Source organism: Magnolia sinica, chromosome 6 (genome assembly GCF_029962835.1).
Source record: "Magnolia sinica isolate HGM2019 chromosome 6, MsV1, whole genome shotgun sequence".
Taxonomy (NCBI): Eukaryota; Viridiplantae; Streptophyta; class Magnoliopsida; order Magnoliales; family Magnoliaceae; genus Magnolia; species Magnolia sinica.
In genome coordinates, this window is record NC_080578.1 from 50,453,989 (window position 1) to 50,473,037 (window position 19,049).

Sequence of the window (19,049 nt, forward strand, 5' to 3'; positions counted from 1 at the left end):
CTACCTCTATTTTCCTTAGAAGCTATTTGTGGGTTAATTAGCGTTTAACTCGATTGCTTGTGAAATTAACATCAATCACTTTAAATTTGATCTGCATGACTCAAAACCTGTAGAATAGTTAGCGCTATGTTACTCTGAAATCTGGGATTCAACACTAAATCCAGTTGCTCTTGGAAATTTTTAGAAGCTTTGGTTCGGACATGGACTGCGCGTCGAAAGTCTGATAGCAATGATCTTAGACAATTATGGTCACCATATTGTACTTGACCATCACCTCAAAAATCAAGTCCAGATGATGTCCTGGGTTGATTTGATTGAGTCCAGAGTGAAGAGTGTGAGAACGGTGAGAAATTAAATGTGATTTTATGAAATCTGAGTCATGTCGCTTGCGCGACGATTTTAAGCAATCTGACCGTTGGATTCTAACCCAATTTTACCCTCGGATCAGGGAAGGTGGCCTAGGCATGCCATAATGCTTGTGGACCTGATTGAGTTTCGATGGCTGTTGAATTAAGTGTGGTCTGCCACGGCTGATCTGTAAATCCGATCGGTATGAAAACTCAGCCTGACCTAGATCCATGGTCAGTGAGCTTAAGTCCGACCACACGTGGAAAAAGGACCACCAGAAGTGCTCCGTTGGATCGAGAGAAGCCTGATTTGGTTATAACCTAAGTATACCATGGCCCTGGGCTATTTTCATCAATGTTAGGCCTATTTAAAGACCTTAAAACCCTCACTCTTTTCCATACGAATTTCCTAACCCTAGCTAAGAAAGAGAGAGGAAAAGAGAGAGAAAGTGAGAGAGAAGTTGGTGAATCATCTTCAGATTCTTTCCTATTACTCTACATCCTTAAACCATCAATTCTGAATCGTTATTCCGGCGATTCTAAGTTCCTTCTTGGGTAAGTTAATCTAACCCTAATCTGTTTTAGAGCTTAGAAGAGTCTATGAGTTGATGTAGCTCATTTCTATTCTTGCCTTAGGTTATTTTGCACCGTTGACGAAGACATATCGTCTGAATCAGTTCGGTGTGCTTTTTCTGGTTTAAGGTGCGGACTATATTCGTATAGGTTATGGTTTTCAAGGCTTTCAATGTCAAATAATGGTTTATTCTTGTTATGGGTGCAATTTCACATGCCTAATGCTATGTTCATTTTGTGTTCCGGATATGCATGTGTTATATTGAGATTTGTGTATTCTATGGATATGTAGGAAGTACCGTGTACATATAACGTGTACATATAACATATGAACTTGTGTTTGCCATGATTATTTTTCATGTACTTATGCTAATTGTATGTGTGTCAACTCCTAGGTAAAAGGAATTGTCCAAATGCGTGTATTCCAACATACATCATGTATGTTAAACTATGTAGTCTAAGTGTTTGTAGAAATGTCTGAATGGTTTAAAGTGCAATATATTATCCTATTTGTGGGCATTGAGAAGCGATTCTCAAATCTCCTATTGGTGTGTATGATTTCTTACATTCAATTTACATTCTTTGTTCTTTAAGTTCAAGCTCTACTTATGTTGAAATCCATGTTAAGTGATATTCTTCAAATGCTCACATACTACATGAATTGAATTGTTGTTTCATTACTATTCTAAATTGTTGATATGAATATTTGTTGTAGTGGAATATGTTTGGGACTATGAAATAGTCTAGAAAATTGGTAATCGGCCTTGAGTTCATGGTTGAGGTTGTTTTCGCCACGAACGACGTGATTCGACGAACCCGAGTCGTATTAGAGTTGTCGGCAGTGGTTTGGCCACACGGAGTATTTGCGCACTCTTTGTCGTTCAACCCAACGTGTGCTCGTGCTAGTCGAGTTCGTCAAGTAACCCGATTGTCCGATATATGTTCACCATGTATGGACGTTATTGCTTGAATCTAAGGTGTCAAACTTACCAGTGCAAATCCTGTTAACCATTGTACCTAGATCTGCTAAGACTCATAGCCGGACATGGTGGTATGGGACACCGTGGTCGAGCTGTTGGCCTACGCTGGGGTGACGAGCCTTATTGTAGTAACGAAGGTATGATAGGCATGCATTGAATGGTAACGAGCCCTTTGCAGCGACCTAAAACCATATGATCATATGAGATGATCTAGGACTGACGACCCTAGAATGGATCACTATGTGGAAATCAATATGAGGAAGGTACTTTAGCTTCCCAATCCTGCTGTATGAAAAGGACTAATAACAACTTGTAATCATGTTCATACACCGCATTGCATGTGCCTGGAAGAGGTGGAGCACTTGAGGACGGTTGTCATGCATAACGTAAGATGAAGACGCTGAGGGTGTACAGGCGAGGGCATGCATCATTCTACATACATCCTTGCATTAACAAGAGTAATTAGGACATGTTTGATTGTTCTGCTTTATCATTACTGCTTGATTGAATTGATAACATATTAACCTTTGCTTTATTGTTCCACTGAGTTGATCACTCACTCCCACGTTCTGGGACGGTGCTTAAACACCAACCAGTCTCTGTCTTAGTTGCTGATATTGATGCGACCCCTGAGGCAGAGCAGGAGTTCGAGGATGATGAGGCTGCAATTTTTTTTATGCAGTTTTTAGGCGGGTTCTTGTGAGCCATGTCCTGATGTGCGGGAATTCTGGGTTTTCTTTTGAAATAGATGAATTTCATTTTGATGCTTGTATTATTTTGATAGCAACACTTGTAAGTATGACCTGACATGTATGCGTATTTCAGGGACTTGCACATGTACACTTATGTTTCTTTAAGTCTTCTGCTTGCGTTCTTTCACTTATCCTTGAATTATGTTTGCAGTTTGGCTTAATCTATTCCATGTTTTATGTACTCATACAGACAACATACATCCATCATTAAACATGTTGCATAAGTGATGTTTTGAAACTCGGGAGCTGAGTTATGCTCGACCCCCGAATTTCAGGGCGTTACAGTTCTTCACCCTACAGCGGGTATTTTTCAATTTGTCATAATGACTATTCTTAAACCTGGAAGAGAAAGAAGGGGATAAATGAGAATGATATTAGTAAAGTGCGTGAAATCATGATGTAAGAAAAAGAGAGAGAGAGAGAAGAAAGAGGATATATTACAGCTCTTGGGAAAAGTGACCTAGCCAGAGGAAATGAAGGATCTTTTTGATGTCAAGAAACTTAGACATTTCCTTGAAGAGTTCGATAGAAGCATCTGGCACTAATGTTTGTCGCTTGGAAGAGGAGAAGTGCAAAAATTCCTTGTTGGTGGGAATGTACTCGTCTAAGAAGCGACCCGTTATGGGGAGTCCTACCATTCTATGTAGGTCCCACAGGGTGATACTGACTTCGCCGAGGGGCAAATGGAAAGAATTGGTGGTGGAACACTAATAATTGAGAAACCCTTTATAGATCATATGATCTTTGTAGAAATACTCCGAGGTAGCTTCGATAGCACCGTAAAGACCAACCTCTATCAACATTGCAGAATGTTTGTTAAGGATGCCTTAGCCCAGTTATATAGTACTTGTGCGATGTTAAGAAGCCACATGCACGGAATTCATCATTGCCCCATAGTGATCTTCTTTCTCTGAAATGTTGGCGCACCATTTCATAGAAAGTTGTGGAAAATAGCTCATGTGGACTATTATAAGGGATAAGAAATTGCATGGGATGGACTTCGCTGACCAGCTGTCTCGATCCCTTTTCTGAAAGAATGCTTTCTAGCATTCTAGGTTCTCTCATTGACCAGTCTGGAGTGTACTCATTCGGCTCTTAGTCATTTGATCTGTCAGCTCACTTTGAAGGATGGACAAATGACATTGAATATTTAATGGGATCGTTATTAACTCATTCCTGAAAGGACTGTTGAATTTGATATAGCCATCCTGGACCTTCACAGTGTCCCAAGTGTTTGGGAGTTTTTTCTTCTTATGCTCCTTGACTTTCTCTTAAAGTTCTTCATTCTTCCATCTCTTCCACTTTGTTTGAGAAAGCGATGGGGGTGGCGTATCTTCTCTCACAGAGATCGGATGATGTCGATACACAAATTGGCTGTTAGTTTCAGTCACAATTCCAAGTCAATTTCACGACCTTGCTTCGGAGGCCCCATTATTTCTCCGAAAATGATTGCCTGGCATATCGGCTAAGACAATGTTTTGATTTTATCAAAAAATTCAAGGATGGGTAGGACTGTCTCCTTTATGTCAGCGGGACATTTCTTAGTCACCTTGATTCACTTATGTGAGTGGTCTTCATGTGTACGAGGGGAAGAATCGGTTATTGAAGCCACAGAAGAAGGTGCGGGAGCTGTAGGAGGTTCGAGAATTTGAGAAGAGCCTGGAAGACTTACGTGGGAAGGTTGATTTGTAGGTGCTTCTATGAGGCGAAAGGTTCTCTTAGTATGAGCCATGGCTAAAGAGTCAAGAGAAATTGGTTAAGTTCAGGAAATTAAGAAAATTTTGGTAGAGTTTCAGAACGAAGGTTTTTCGCACTAAGAGCTAGGGAGTTGCGTGGGCAAGTTGTGCGAAAAAGGGGTTTGACAGAGAGAAAAATTTTGAAGTAAGAAATGACTGGAAGTTTTGATTTTTATAGACTAGCGGGACCTACTACGAGTTAGGCGGGTGTGAGTTGCGCGGACCCGCGCAACTCAAAACCCTGAGAAGGAAATTGATCCTTCAAATTGACTTAAAGTGGTCAAATCTCGGATCAAGGGGGCATCTGTTGGAGCATAAATTTTGGTTAAGGAAAGAGGCTTTAAGAAGAAGAAATGGAGAATGAAATGGAGCATAGAAGTGAAGGGAATGTGACTTGTGTGGGTCATGAGTTATGCGAAGACTAAGTTGTGTGGAACCTAAGTTGCGCAGGTCCGCGTAACTTGTCATTATTACGCTGGGCCACCCAACTTTCTTCTGAAATAAATGAGTTGCGAGGGACCTAAGTTACGCGGGTCCGCGCAACTCGCCGAAGTTGCGTCAGGCTGCGCTACCCTTCGTAAAAGATGTTGAGTCAGTGATGCGAAGTGGGCTCCACAGCACGCGATTCGAGGGCTTACATGTGCGGAAGTCTATAAATAACCCCCTACCCCCCTCATTTGTAGGATTAGATGTTCAAAAGACCAGTGCCTCTGACAGGTATTGGAGATGGAGAGAAGGAGAGAGAGTGCAGAGTGCAGAAGGCAGGGCCGCGCCACTCCTTGTGAGTTGCGTGGGACCGCACAACTCTTAGAGGAGTTGTGTGGGTACTCTTTGAGGCAACTATATGCTGCATTTTCTCAAGTCCTTAGGCCATTCCAGATGTTTCAAAGTGATTCAGGCACTCCTTTATCATGTCAATGAGGGACGAAGTGCACGAAAAGCCCGTATAACTCATCTCGATTAGAGACATGACTGATATGAACTGGAATGTTGACGAAATTTATATTCGAGCCTATTTAATACTTGCACTTTTGTATTTTCTTGACATTTTATCTCGTAATCAGAGGAACAAAAAGATGTAAAGAACGCAGAATGAATAAATTCGATGATTGTTCTCTTAATTCTTTCTTTTTGTCATTATTGAGTAAGATAATTGAAAAGGTCGAGCTATATGTCATGGGGGGGGGGGGGGGGTGAATAGGACTATGTCAAATAAAAATTAATAAGTGGAATATAAACAACAGATAGCCAAAAGGAATGAAAATAACAAAAGGAAATAACAACCTCAAAAATTAAGCATTGAGCGGTTGATACAAACTTAGTTCTAAGGACAACTTAACACCAAACACCAATGGTTTATGGCAGGACAACCTTACTAGAACGTGGGTGAGTATCAAAAACTCAAACTCAAGAGGATATGAAAGAAATAGAAACTAATCTATTATAATATTCACCACACAATGCTGAAATATAAAGATTACAATATTCACATCCACAAATACATCCCACAATCTTAAACCATAAAAGATAAAGAAATAAATCACACATCCACCAAACACAGAGAATTATAATGGTTCACTTGTGTGTACACCAACTATTAATAAACAGCCACACAACTACTCCGCTCCTAATATCCACTCCCTCGGGATATTACCATTCACTAATCAAAATAGGTTTTTCAAGGTTCACCTAAAACCTTCACAATTGTGTCTTTAGATGGGCTTACACAATTCAAATACTCCTCACTTTGAGATTTCTGGATCACCTCAGACAAAACCAAAATAAAGATTTTTTGGAACAATCTCACAAACTAGAAATGAATTGAATTACAAAAAAAGTAAAAACTTATTTGTATGATGATTCTGAAGCAGCCGGGTAGAACCAACTTGATAACAACGTAGATGTTCAACGTTCAGTCTCACAAGTGCATAGGGTTCTAACTCTAGATGATTTTTAATTAAATAAACAAGGGCTTTGTATTGATTTTGATCTCAAGGAAGGGTAAATCAAATATCCCTTTTTAAAATGAGAATGGAATAGAGAATCAAAATAAAAAAACAAGAGCTACTTTAAAGAATCTTAAATATGCACAAAATAGCTTAGAATGTACTCAAAATTATCTCAGAGTAATTACTTAAGAATGATAAGAATTGAATAGAAAACTTTGAAATTCGAGCACTATTTATAGGTAAAAAATCGGTTCGCATGACTGGCCTTTGGTTAGCTACGACTAGCCTTATTCAAACAAATTTTCAAAAATTCTGGCGTGATAACATTTTTCAACTGTACGACTGGCCTTGTAGGTCCCACGACTGGTCGAGTGGTCTGCTCAACTCATCGTGGACACCACACGACTGGTCGTGTGAGTCCAGATTACTTGCTGAAAAATGAGTCAAGCATTGCACAACTGGTCGAGCACTATTCACACAACTAGTTGAGCAGTTTTTAGGATTTGGCCGTAAACCAACAGAAAAATTCAAAAAATTCATAACAAGTCCTGGACTAGTCAAGGAAATATTAGGACTGGTCAAGTCAGTGTTACGGCTACTCGAAAGAACAGAATTTTACACTTATAAAATGATTAAAATGACTGACTGAAAGTATGAAATGATCTAATCATGATCTAAGGTTAATCTAGGTCAACCATACCTTACTTGTGAGATAGAACATATGAACACTCAATCTATTAATCACTTCAGTAGCTTTAATTCTTTCGATCTTCAAAGCTTGAACTTGACATACCAAACATAATATTCAACCAGGTTTTAAGTTTTTGGACTTTTCTGGTTCCAGATCTTAAACCGTAATGTTCTTGAAAGCTCTATCTCAACTCAATAAATGAAAGTCTTCACTTTCTTCCAGTTTGAAAATCTCGGTAAGTTTGTCGTAGATATCGGCAAGATAGATTTAACATAAACAGAACGAACGTTGAAGATTCAATGTGAACAAATGCACATGCTTGATACAAATCAAAATACAAACTTGAATTGTTTTGTCACACCAAAATCTGATAATACTTAGGGTTTATCAACATAGCACTTTCAATCTCCCCGTTTGTTAAATTTGAGACAAAACTAAAATTACAATATGTATTAGATATTTAAACAACACATTGCACAAACAAGCATACACCTGTATGATATGATCCACAATAGATATCATGCATAATAATCAACTCTCCCCCTTAATCCACTACTCTTTGCAAAAAAAAAGCCACATTTCATCATATCATATCCTCATTCACATATCATTCAATATTAAAATATCTCCCCCCTTTTGTCACAACATGACAAAGGAAGCGAATAAGGATGAATGAAGAGAACATGAGAGCATATATAATTAATAACTACTCATCCAAATTAAATAAACAGAATATCTGAACTGAATAGATAAGAGTTTAAACAAAATTATCCAATTAGTCATAGGGAAAAGTGTTAGAATAAAGTTATTACAATACCATCAAATCAAAACAAAAGTAATCAAATCCTGAAGAGGGAGCAAGAATAAATAGATAAATTTGATGTATACCCTTATTAGTGCGCCTCATATGTTTGCGCATATAAGCAAATTGAGAATCCCGAGTTACACGAATCTGAGCCACCTGTTCCTTAAGATTACGTAACCTCTCATCGAAATCAAAAGGCTAATAATCAGGATCAGCCTCAGATTTTGATTCAAGTTCATCAAATAAATCATCCATATTAATGTCTTCTTGAGGTAAAGCATCAGCTTCTTCAGCTTCTTCATCTCCTCCAGCATTCCCATCAACTTGACCAGGTGCCAAGTCCAAGTTCATCTTGTTGATATTATAATTGTTAAATGGAGGGAGATTAATAGAACCTTCTCCAACAAGCATAGCTATCGAAGTATGATTAGCTAAGGCATTCATAAGATAAGCGAATGGAATATCGCTATGACTAGGATGGTGACGAAACTGAATAATATGATGACAGATAAGAGAAGGAAGACAGATATGGATGCCATATGCAACTGAATGCAAAATGTGGGCCATAAAAGAGGTCAACTCAGTCTTGTTACCTGAGCGAGGATAGACATTCGAAATAAAAATCTGATGCAAGACCTTGTATCTAGGCAATATATATTTGGAACTGAGTGCAGTACCGCCGTTCCATTTTGCATTCATGTTACAAAGAACTCTCGTAATCAATTGTTTAACATTTTTAGAAGGTCTAGATTGCAAAGTGGATATGGGTATGCCGTCATCAACAATAGGTATATTCATGATTGCTGAAATTAAATGATGGTCTACCTCAATTGGACCTTCTCTAGTTGACATAGTAAATGTCAAATCTTCTTAAGAGAACTTAGTAATACAAGCATACATGGCTTGCACAATGGATCAGTATACAAGACTACCTCAGGATAGTATGTTTTCCCAACCTACAGCTTGAAGGAGAGGGACAATATTGAAGCACTCAAGATGATCAACAATGACAACATGCTCAATAATAACATTTCTAAGACAGAAATCTAGCACATACTTGGGATCCTCTTCGAGAGACCGAAGGTGACGCATGGTAATGGGTGCGGAACGGGTGAAGAGGGACCACAAGTAGTTCTCTTCCTATTTCTTCCTTCCATTGCAATAAGAAAACAAAGAAACAAAGGATTACAAAAAGAAATGAAAGGATTCCAAGCAAATCAGATTTTAAGGAAAAAACCCTTTCAAACCACCATAAATCTTGAAACAAGAAGCAAAATCAAGATTAAGGATGATCAAATAACTTAAATCCACATGGAAATAAAAAAATGAAGTACTAACCGGAGAGTAATCGAGAGATGAGTTCGACTGATCGTGGTTGGGCTTGATGGAGAAGAAGAAAGAAATGAAAAAAGTGACATTTTCCCCAAATAAAAACCCATTTCATGAGTTTCACGACTGGTCGTGTACATACTCGACCGGTCATGCCACGACTGGTCGAGTGTGTACTCGACTAGTCATGTAACATTGAAAATGTGCAATTATGCATATATTTAAATTTAAAAAATATAAAATAATATATACATACATTATGATACAAATGAGCACAAATCATTAGTTCATATTGCACATACCAAGATCAAATTTTAATTTTGCAAATCGATTTTTGTCGAGGGGTTTTGTCAATATGTCAACTAGTTGATTCTTAGTCTATATATATTCTAATAAAATTATATTTTCTTCCACCAATTCACGAATATAATGATACCTAATGTCAATGTGCTTGGTTCGTGAATGCTGAATAGGATTTTTAGAAATATTAATTGCACTTGTGTTATCACAATATAACATCATAGATTCTTTCACAATTTCGTAACCGCTTAGCATTATCTTCATCCATACTAGCTGAGTGCATGCATTACCTGCAGTAATATATTCAACCTTAGCAATGGAGAGTGATACAAAACTTTCTTTCTTACTTAGCCAGGAAACTGGATAGTTCCTCACATAGAAAAAACCAGCGCTGGTCGATTTACGATCATCAATGTTACCAGCCCAATCAACGTCCATATAAATAGCTAATTACACACTAGTATCATGTGGATACCAGAGACCAAGATTAGTTAAACTAGTGACATATCGTAAAATTCACTTAACAGTAATTAAGTGGGACTCTTTAGGGTCCGATTGATATCTAGCACTGTAACGACCTTGGAATTTTTGTGCTAATCTTTCCTTAAGTAGTTGTTTTTAGGGTAATTAGCACTATACTCGATTGCTTGTGAAATTCGCATCAATCACTTTAAATTGTATCTGCATGGCTCTAAACTTGTAGATTAGTTAGCGCTACGTTACTCTGAAATCTGGGATCCATCGTTAAATCCAGTTGTTCTGGGAAATTTTTGAAAGATCTGGATCGGACCTGGACCGCGCGTTGAAAGTCCGATGGCAATAATCTTAGGCTATTGCAGTCACCGAGTTGGGCTTGACCATCACCTCGAAAATCAAGTCCATCTGATGTTCTGGGTCGATTTGATTGAGTTCAGAGTGAAGAGTGTGAGAATGGTTGGAATTTAATAAGTTTTTATGAAATCTGAGTCGTGTCGCTTGCGCGACGATTTTAAGCATTCTGACCGTTGGATTCTGACCCAATTTCACCCTCTGATCAGGGAAGGTGGCCCAGGCATATCCTAGTGCTTGTGGACCTCATCGAGATTCCGTGACCGTTGATTTGAGTGTGGTCCGCCGCGGCTGATCTGAAGAGCCGGTCGGTACGAAAACTCAGCCTGACCTAGATCCATGGTCAATGAGCTTAAGTCCGACCTTTCGTGGTTATAGGCCCACCAGAAATGCTTCGTTGGATCATAAGAGGCGGGTTTTGGTTATAACCTAGGTATACCTTGTCCCTGGGGTTATTTCCATCAAAGTTAGGCCTATTTATAGTCCTTAAACCCTAGCCCTCTTTTCCATACGAATTTTCTCTAACCCTAGCTTGGAAAGAGAGTGGAAAAGAGAGAGAAAGTGAGAGAGATAAGTTGGTGCATCATCTTGGATTCTTCCTTGTTCTTCTTCATCCTTGAACCTTCACTTTGAATCGTTCTTTTGACGGTTCTGAGTTCATTTTGGGGTAAGTTAATCTAACCCTAACCTGTGTTAGAGCTTAGATTAGTCTTGGTGTTGTTGTATCTCATTTCTATCATTGTTTTAGGGTATCCCATCGCCGTTGACGAAGATAACTCGTCTAAATCAATTCGGTGTTCTTTCCTTGCTTAAGGTGCGGACTTTAAGTGTATAGGTTATGGTTTTCAAGGCTTTCAATTCCAGTTAGTGATTTATTCTTGTTATGGATGAGATTTCATATGCCAAATGTTGTGTTTACGTTGCTTTCCTGATATGCATGCGTTATATTGAGATTTGTGTATTTTATGTGTATGTATAAAGTACCGTATACGTATAAAATATGCACTTATGTTTACCATGATTATTTGTCATGTATGTATGCTAGATGCATGTATGACAACTCCTTGGAAAAAGGGATTGTCTAAATGCATGTATTTCAACATACGTCATGTATGTTGTATCATGTATGCTAAGTGTTTGTAGAAATGCATGAATGATCTAAAGTGTAATTTATTACACTAATTGCGGGCGTTGAGAAGTGATTCTCAACACTCCTATTGATGTGCATGATTTCCTTTATGCAAGTTACATTCCATGTTATTTAATTTCAAGCATTACTTGTGCTTACATTTATATTAAGTTGATATTCTTTAGATGCGCATGTACCATGATTTGAGTTGTTGTTCCATTACTGTTTTACATTTAACATGAATATCTGTTGTAGTGTAAGGTGTTTGGGACTATGCATTAGTCCAGGAAATCGGTAATTTGCTTCATGGTCGTGGTTGAGATTGCTTTCGCCACGTAGGACGTATTAGACGAACCCGAGTCGTATTAGAGTTGTCGGCAGTGGTTTGGCCATGCGGAGTGTTTGCGCACTCTATGTCGCTCAATTCAACGTGCGCTCGTGCTAGTCGAGTTCGTCAAGTAACCCGATTGTCCGATGTATGTTCACAATGTATGGACGTTATTGCTTGAATCTAGGGTACCGAACTTACCAGTGAAATCCTAATAACCATGGTACCTCGATCCGCTAAGACTCATGAGCCGGACATGGTGGTATGGGACACCGTGGTCGAGCTGTCGGCCTACGCTGGGGTGACGAGCCTCCCCGTAGTGACCAGTGAGCAACTAAACTCATGAGCTGATTATGGTGGTATGGGACACTATATTCGTGCTGTCAGCTTACATTGATTGGTGACGAGCCCTTTGTAGTGACCTCGAGCATACCTGGGCAATGAGGTGACGAGCCGAACTGTGGTAGTAAATGTATGAAAGGCGTGCATTGATTGGTGACGAGCCCTTTGCTACGACCTCAAATATATGATCGTATGAGATGTCTAGGAATGACGACCCTATAATGGATCACTGTTTGGATGGCGACATGAGGAAGGTATCTTAGCTTCCCAATCCTGCTGTATGAATTGGACTAATAACAACTTGGTAATCATATCCATGCACCGCATTTGCATGTGCTTTGTAGATGTGGCGCACTTTGAGGCGATGTCATGCGTAACTTAAGATGAAGACGCTGAGGGTGTACGCATGAGGGCACGCATCATATTGCATACATCCTTGCATTAACAAGAGTATTTAGGATTTATTTAATTGTCCTGCTTTATCATTACTGTTTGATTGAACTGATAACATGTTAACCAGTGCCTTATTGTTTCACTGAGTTAATCACTCACTCCCACATTTCTGGGGCGGTGTTAAACACCCACCAGACTCTGTCTTAGGCTCTGATGTTGCAGATGTGGATGCGACTTCTGAGGCAGAGCGGGAGCTGGATGATGATGAGGCTGCTTTCTCCTATATGAAGTTTTCAGACGGGCTCTAGCGAGCCTCGGTCTGATGTGCGGGGTTATGGGATTATTTTTCTGGGAACTCAAATGATGTAATTTGATACTTATAATTTTGTTAGATAACACTTTCATACAATCTAGCTTGTATATGTACTTCAGGGATTTACACTTGTACACATATTTTCTATAAGTCTTCCGCTTACTTTATTCACTTATCCCTGAATCATATCTGTGTTTTGGCTTAATCTATTCCATGTTTTATGCACTAATACAATCAACATACATCCATCATTAAATATGTTGCAAAAGTGATGTTTTGGAACTCGGGAGCTGAGTTATGCTTGACCCCCGAATTTCAGGGCGTTACAAGCACAAATTCCAATGCTAAAAGCAATATCAGGTCGACTCGCAGTTAAATAAAGCAAACTTCCTATCATACTGTGATACAATTTAGGATCCACACTCTTAGCTATTGAATCCTTAGAGAGTTTAAGAGTGGTACTCATTGGAGTATCAAATTTTTTTTCACTTTTAAATCTGAGCCTTTTAACTAAGTTCAGATCATATTTGGTTTTAGCGATGACGAATCCATCAGGAAACTATTTGACTTGTAACCCTAGGAAATAATTTAGTCTCCAACCATGCTCATTTCGAATTTGCACTTCATAAGATCTGCAAACTCAACAGTCATGTTAGCACAGGTAGATCCATAGATAATGTCATCAACATAGATTTACACTATTAAAATATGATCATTATGTTTCTTAAAAAATAATGTTTTGTCTATAGTCCCCATAACAAACTCATGACTTAACAAGAATTTAGTTAATTTCTCGTACCATGCCCTTGGAGCCCGTTTCAAATCGTAGAGTGCCTTTTTTAGGCGATAGACATGATTAGCATGCTTAAGGTCTTCAAAACCCTTTGGTTGTTCAACGTATACTTCTTCATTTAAATCACCATTTAAAAATGCACTCTTAACATCCATTTGATATATTTTGAATTTTTTAAAACACGCAATGGATATAAACAGTCTGATTGATTTAAGACGAGCTACTGGGGCAAAGGTTTCATCATAATCAATACCTTCAATTTGGGTGTATCCTTGTGCAACTAGCCTAGCCTTGTTTCTAGTTATGTTAGAAAATTCATCAGACTTATTCTTGAAAATCCACTTTGTTCCAATAATATGTTTATTAGTTGGTCTTGGAACTAAATACCAAACATTATCTCTCACAAACTGATTGAGCTCTTCTTGCATAGCTACAATCCAGTTTTCATCAGTAAGGGCTTCTTTTATGTTAGCTGGTTCCATCTGATATGTAAAGCACACGTAGTTATACATATCTTCTAATTGTTTATGAGTGCGTACACTAGTGAGGGGATTTTCAAGGATTTAATCAGTAGGAAGATCTTTATTTGTTCGTAGTTCAGTGTTATTTTGACTAGATGAAGAGGCTGGTTTATCAATTAGAAGAACCTCATCGTCTTATGAATATGAGACAGGTGTATTCAATTGATCATCAATGGCCACATTAATAGATTCTTGTATTACATCGGTCCTCTTGTTAAGTACCCGATACGCTTAACTATACAGAGCATACCTTAAAAATATCCCTTCATCACTTTTGGTGTCAAATTTACCCAGATGTTCTAGGTCATGCAAGATATAACATTTACTACTGAAAACTCGAAAGTATTTGACAGAATGCTTCTTATCAAACCACATCTCATAAGCAGTTTTATTATTTAATTTTCTAATATAAACACAGGTAATTATATAACAAGCAGTATTTACGGCTTCAGCCAAGAGATTTTTAGGAAACTTCATATTATTTAACATTACATTTGCCATTTCTTGAAGCACCCTATTTTTCCTTTCCACTACCTCATTTTGCTGTGGTGTTTTGGGAGCAGAATATTCATGTTATATTCCTTGGTCACTATGAAATTTCTCAAAACTGCTATTTTCAAACTCAAATCATGATCACTACGGATCTTATTGACTTGTAACTCCTTTTCATTTTGGATATGTTTAAGTATCCTTTTTACTTCGTCGAGAGTTTCAAATTTCTCTCTTAAGAAGACTACCCAAGTATACTTGGTAAAGTCATCTACAATGACCAAAATATATTTCTTGCCACCTCGACTCTCCGTTCTAGTTAGTCCAATGAGATCCATGTGGAGAAGTTTAAGTGGTTTAGATGTGGCAGTGGAGTTTATCTTTTTGTGAACACTCCTGGTTTGTTTACTAATCTAGCACTCGCCATATATCTTATCCACTTTCTTTATTTTGGGTATACCTCTTACCAAATCACTTTTGCTCAATCTATACAAGTTGCAATAGTGTACATGTCTAAGTGCTTATGCCATAGTTCGGTCTCATCGGTATAGACTATGTAACACGATAACTTAGATGAGCTTGAGTCACTAACTATATAGCAGTTCTCAGAAGTTCTGTGGCCAGTTAATATTATAGAACCATTTTTATTTAAGATTTCACACTTTTGGTTTGAAAATTTTACACTGTGAATATTATCGCAAATTTGAGAAATGCTTAGTAAATTATGTTTTAAACCTTCTACATATAAAACATTCTCAAATAGAGGGATGTTAGAGAGTTGAACCGTACCTTGGCCAACAATTTTGCAGTTGCTACCATCGCCGAATGTGACTGAACCATCAGTCATGTATTTAAGACTAGTGAACAGACTTTTGTCACCTGCCATATGTCTAGAGCAACCACTATCCAGGTACCACTTTGAATGGCTCGTGACTTTGAATGAGGTGTGGGCAACCAAACAAGTAACCTTAGGGACCCATTTCATTACAGTTTTGGGTTTAAGAGTATAGTTGGTCTTCTTCTTATTACAATTGTTATACGTCCTAGCCACTGAGTTAGATTTTAAGAGCTCCTTAAGCAAGTTTACAATTTTCTCAGCTAAAGGATTATGGTTTTGATTTTTATAGTTGATATGGTTCTTTTTAAGATTTAAGGAATGAAAAGTTTTAGTCGTTTTAGAAATATTTTGATTCAGACTTTTCCCTTTTAAGTTAGAAGACTCCCCTTTAACAAATTTAGATGCAGTATTCTTATATTTAGGGGGAATATTTTTATCATAGCCAAATCCAGATCGATCACCACTTTTTTTGGATCTAGATAGGAGTTTTTCTAATTTATGGTCACCTTGGGCATACCTCCATGTGTCCTTCAAACTCAAAAGTGAAGAGACTTCTAATTTTAGGTTTTCATTTTTAGATTTTAAGTTTTCAACTTGGGATATTTTGAAATCTAAGTCACACTTAGTTTTTTCAAAGTAATCTAAAAGGTGTGATTTTTTCAAAACCAAATTATCAAAATTCTCTTTCAATTTAAATTTTTTTTCTTTCTATAGTTTTAATTTAACAACTATCATAGGAATTTCCCTAAATTTGGTTTTGAGGATTTAGATCTTATATTTTTTTACAATGGTAGTTCCTTCATGTGCCATTTCAAGAATATCTCATGTTTGTTTAGCTGTATCGCATGAAATGATTATTTTGAATTCATCTGGCGATAGAGCACCCATTATTGTATTTAAGTATTTTGCATTTGCACTTCTTTCACTTTTCTGAATAATAGTCTAAAAAGTGTATGCAGTTTCTTTCATTGACGTGGTTCTATCATCAGCTACTACTTCTATCATAGGAGGGATCCATTTAGTCACAATGGCTTGCCACACACTTGCATCAACAGATTTGAGGAAAATCTTCATCTTGCCTTTCCAATATAAATAAGTAGAGCCATCAAAGGGATGTGGCCTAGTAATGGATAAGCTTTCAAAATTTGACATCTACAGCTTTAGACTTAGCTCAAGGAAGTAAATCCAAAAAAGAAGAAGAAGAAGCAACCTACCTTTGATACCACTTGAAAAGGAGAGCTAATGATGTCCTACAAAGGGAGTGAATAGGACAATGCCAAATAATCTAAATAAAAGTGGAATAAATAAATAATACAGAATCTCAATCGCTTAAGAATTAAAACCTTGATTCTAAATAATTCGTAGGGCAACCTTCATGTAAAATATCAGGCATGACAACCTTCTTTCACGAATGTCTTAAAATAATTACAACATTCACCACAATAATGAAAATAAATAATATCCACCACCAAAAGAATAAAGCATTCACCACAGATGCACAAGTAGTTATAGTGGTTCGGTGCTTAAAACAACCACACCTACTCTACTCTCAAAATTACTACCCTCGTAATTTTGGCTTTCACTATAACAATATTTTCACAGGTTCATATTAACAACTTTATATAGTTCCATATGATTTTCACTGGCTTACCACATTAAAATCCATTTTTTGATTTTAATGGGCTATCACAAATAAAAACCCACTTTGTGATTTTCACGGGCTATAACAAATCAACCAATCGAGATTTTCACAGGCTATCTTAGGAAAACCTAAAATGAAATACAGTAAAATGGTTATCTTCAAATGTATATTCGAAGATGCAGTAGAAGCTTGTAGTAGAAAACCCTCTTTCTTGAATGTAGATCAGGTAGTATTTGCTAAAATAGAAAGAGTATAGGGTTCTATAAATTTTAGAAATAAAAAATTCAAATGCTACTTGATTCAATTTTCTTAGATCTCAAAGAGGAGTATAGATTACTCTTTAGAATAAGAATAAAATGATCTTTAAGAAAGGAAATTAAATAAGCTAAAAATAAATTATAAATACCACACTATTAGCTTGCCGAGGACTTGAGCTTTTCTCTCACTTGCAGAAGATTTAGAGTGATTTTTTATTGTAATTCAGAATGAGAGAATGCCTCTATTTATAGCCAAAGATATTAGAAAGCCTAAAAATGGCTTCAACTAGCTGGATTCCACCGAATTCGTTCCAACTGCTATCGGATTGTGTGGGATGAGATTTATCCAAAATTTGGTTGGGCGAATTCCCACAAAATCCAAAAGTTTGCATTATTGGAATTTGACCCGAACTCACTCGGTCTAGCTAATTTTCAAGCTTAGGATAGCCGAACCAAAACTTAGGTTGGTCGAATTTTCAACAGAATTAGTTATTTTGTCTGAACATGAAGCTAGGTTAACCAAGGAAGTTAGGCTTGCCAAACTCCATAGTAAAAACATTATTAAAAACCCAAAATCAATAAATTTTTTAAAGTACCTAACCTAAAGTCTTTTGAGGTTATATCACCTGTGTTTTATCAAATATATGGGACAACTTCTCTTAAACTTTGACTTGATCTTATCCTGAAATCAGGCGTCGACTACTTAAGAAGATATGTGAATCTTGAGCTAATCATAAGCTGATCTTGAGTTGATCTTCAGGCATGTAGAGTAGTTGTGATTCCATACTTGCGATCTGACTTGAAGCACTTTTGTCTTACGTAATTTGACAATCTATGTATGCTAAACATATGAGCACTTACATGATATTATTGGTTGCAATTGGTACGTGATGTGGGTAAAACAGTGTAGCACTGTCATGTTTGTCAAATTTCCAAGGGGCTGTGTTAGAATACGTGCCTCTACACCCTGTTATCTTTGCCTTATGGCCCACGTGAGGAGTTATCTATGGACTTCATACTTCATCTCCCATGAACGCAATGCATCATGGATTCTCTGTTCATGGTGGCAGATCGTTTCTCAAAGATGACATACTTTATCCTATGTAAGAAGACCCTCAATGTAACACATGTGTCGAATCTATTCTTTAGAGAGGTCATACGGTTACATGGGGTTCCCAAGACCATCACTTCTAACCATGACATGCAGTTCATTAGCCACTTCTGACAGATTTTGTGGAATCAGTTCGATACATAACTTCAGTTCAGTAGTGCCTACCACCCACAAACTGATGGGCAAACTGAAGTTGTGAATCACACATTGGAAAACCTCCTCTGGAGTATTTCAAGGGACAAATCAAAACAATGAGATTTGGCCTGGTCTCAAGTGAAGTTTGCATTCCCGAACATGGTGAACCGCTCGATAAGGTAGTCTCCATTTTAGATTGTAAATGGTTGAGTGCCCCCTCCATACACTTAACTTGGTTCCTTTGCCCAAGATCTTAAGCATGAGCATTACAGCAAAACATATGGCAGACCAAATTCTGGGCATTCATGCAGATGTACAAGCCAAGTTGCATATCTCAAATGACAAGTATAAGGAGCAAGATGACAAAATGTGTTCGAGGTGGGTGACCATGTTATGGTCCATCTACGCATGGTGAGATTTTGACTGAGACCAACAAGTTTTTTCAAAAAAGAATATTTGTAATGCCCC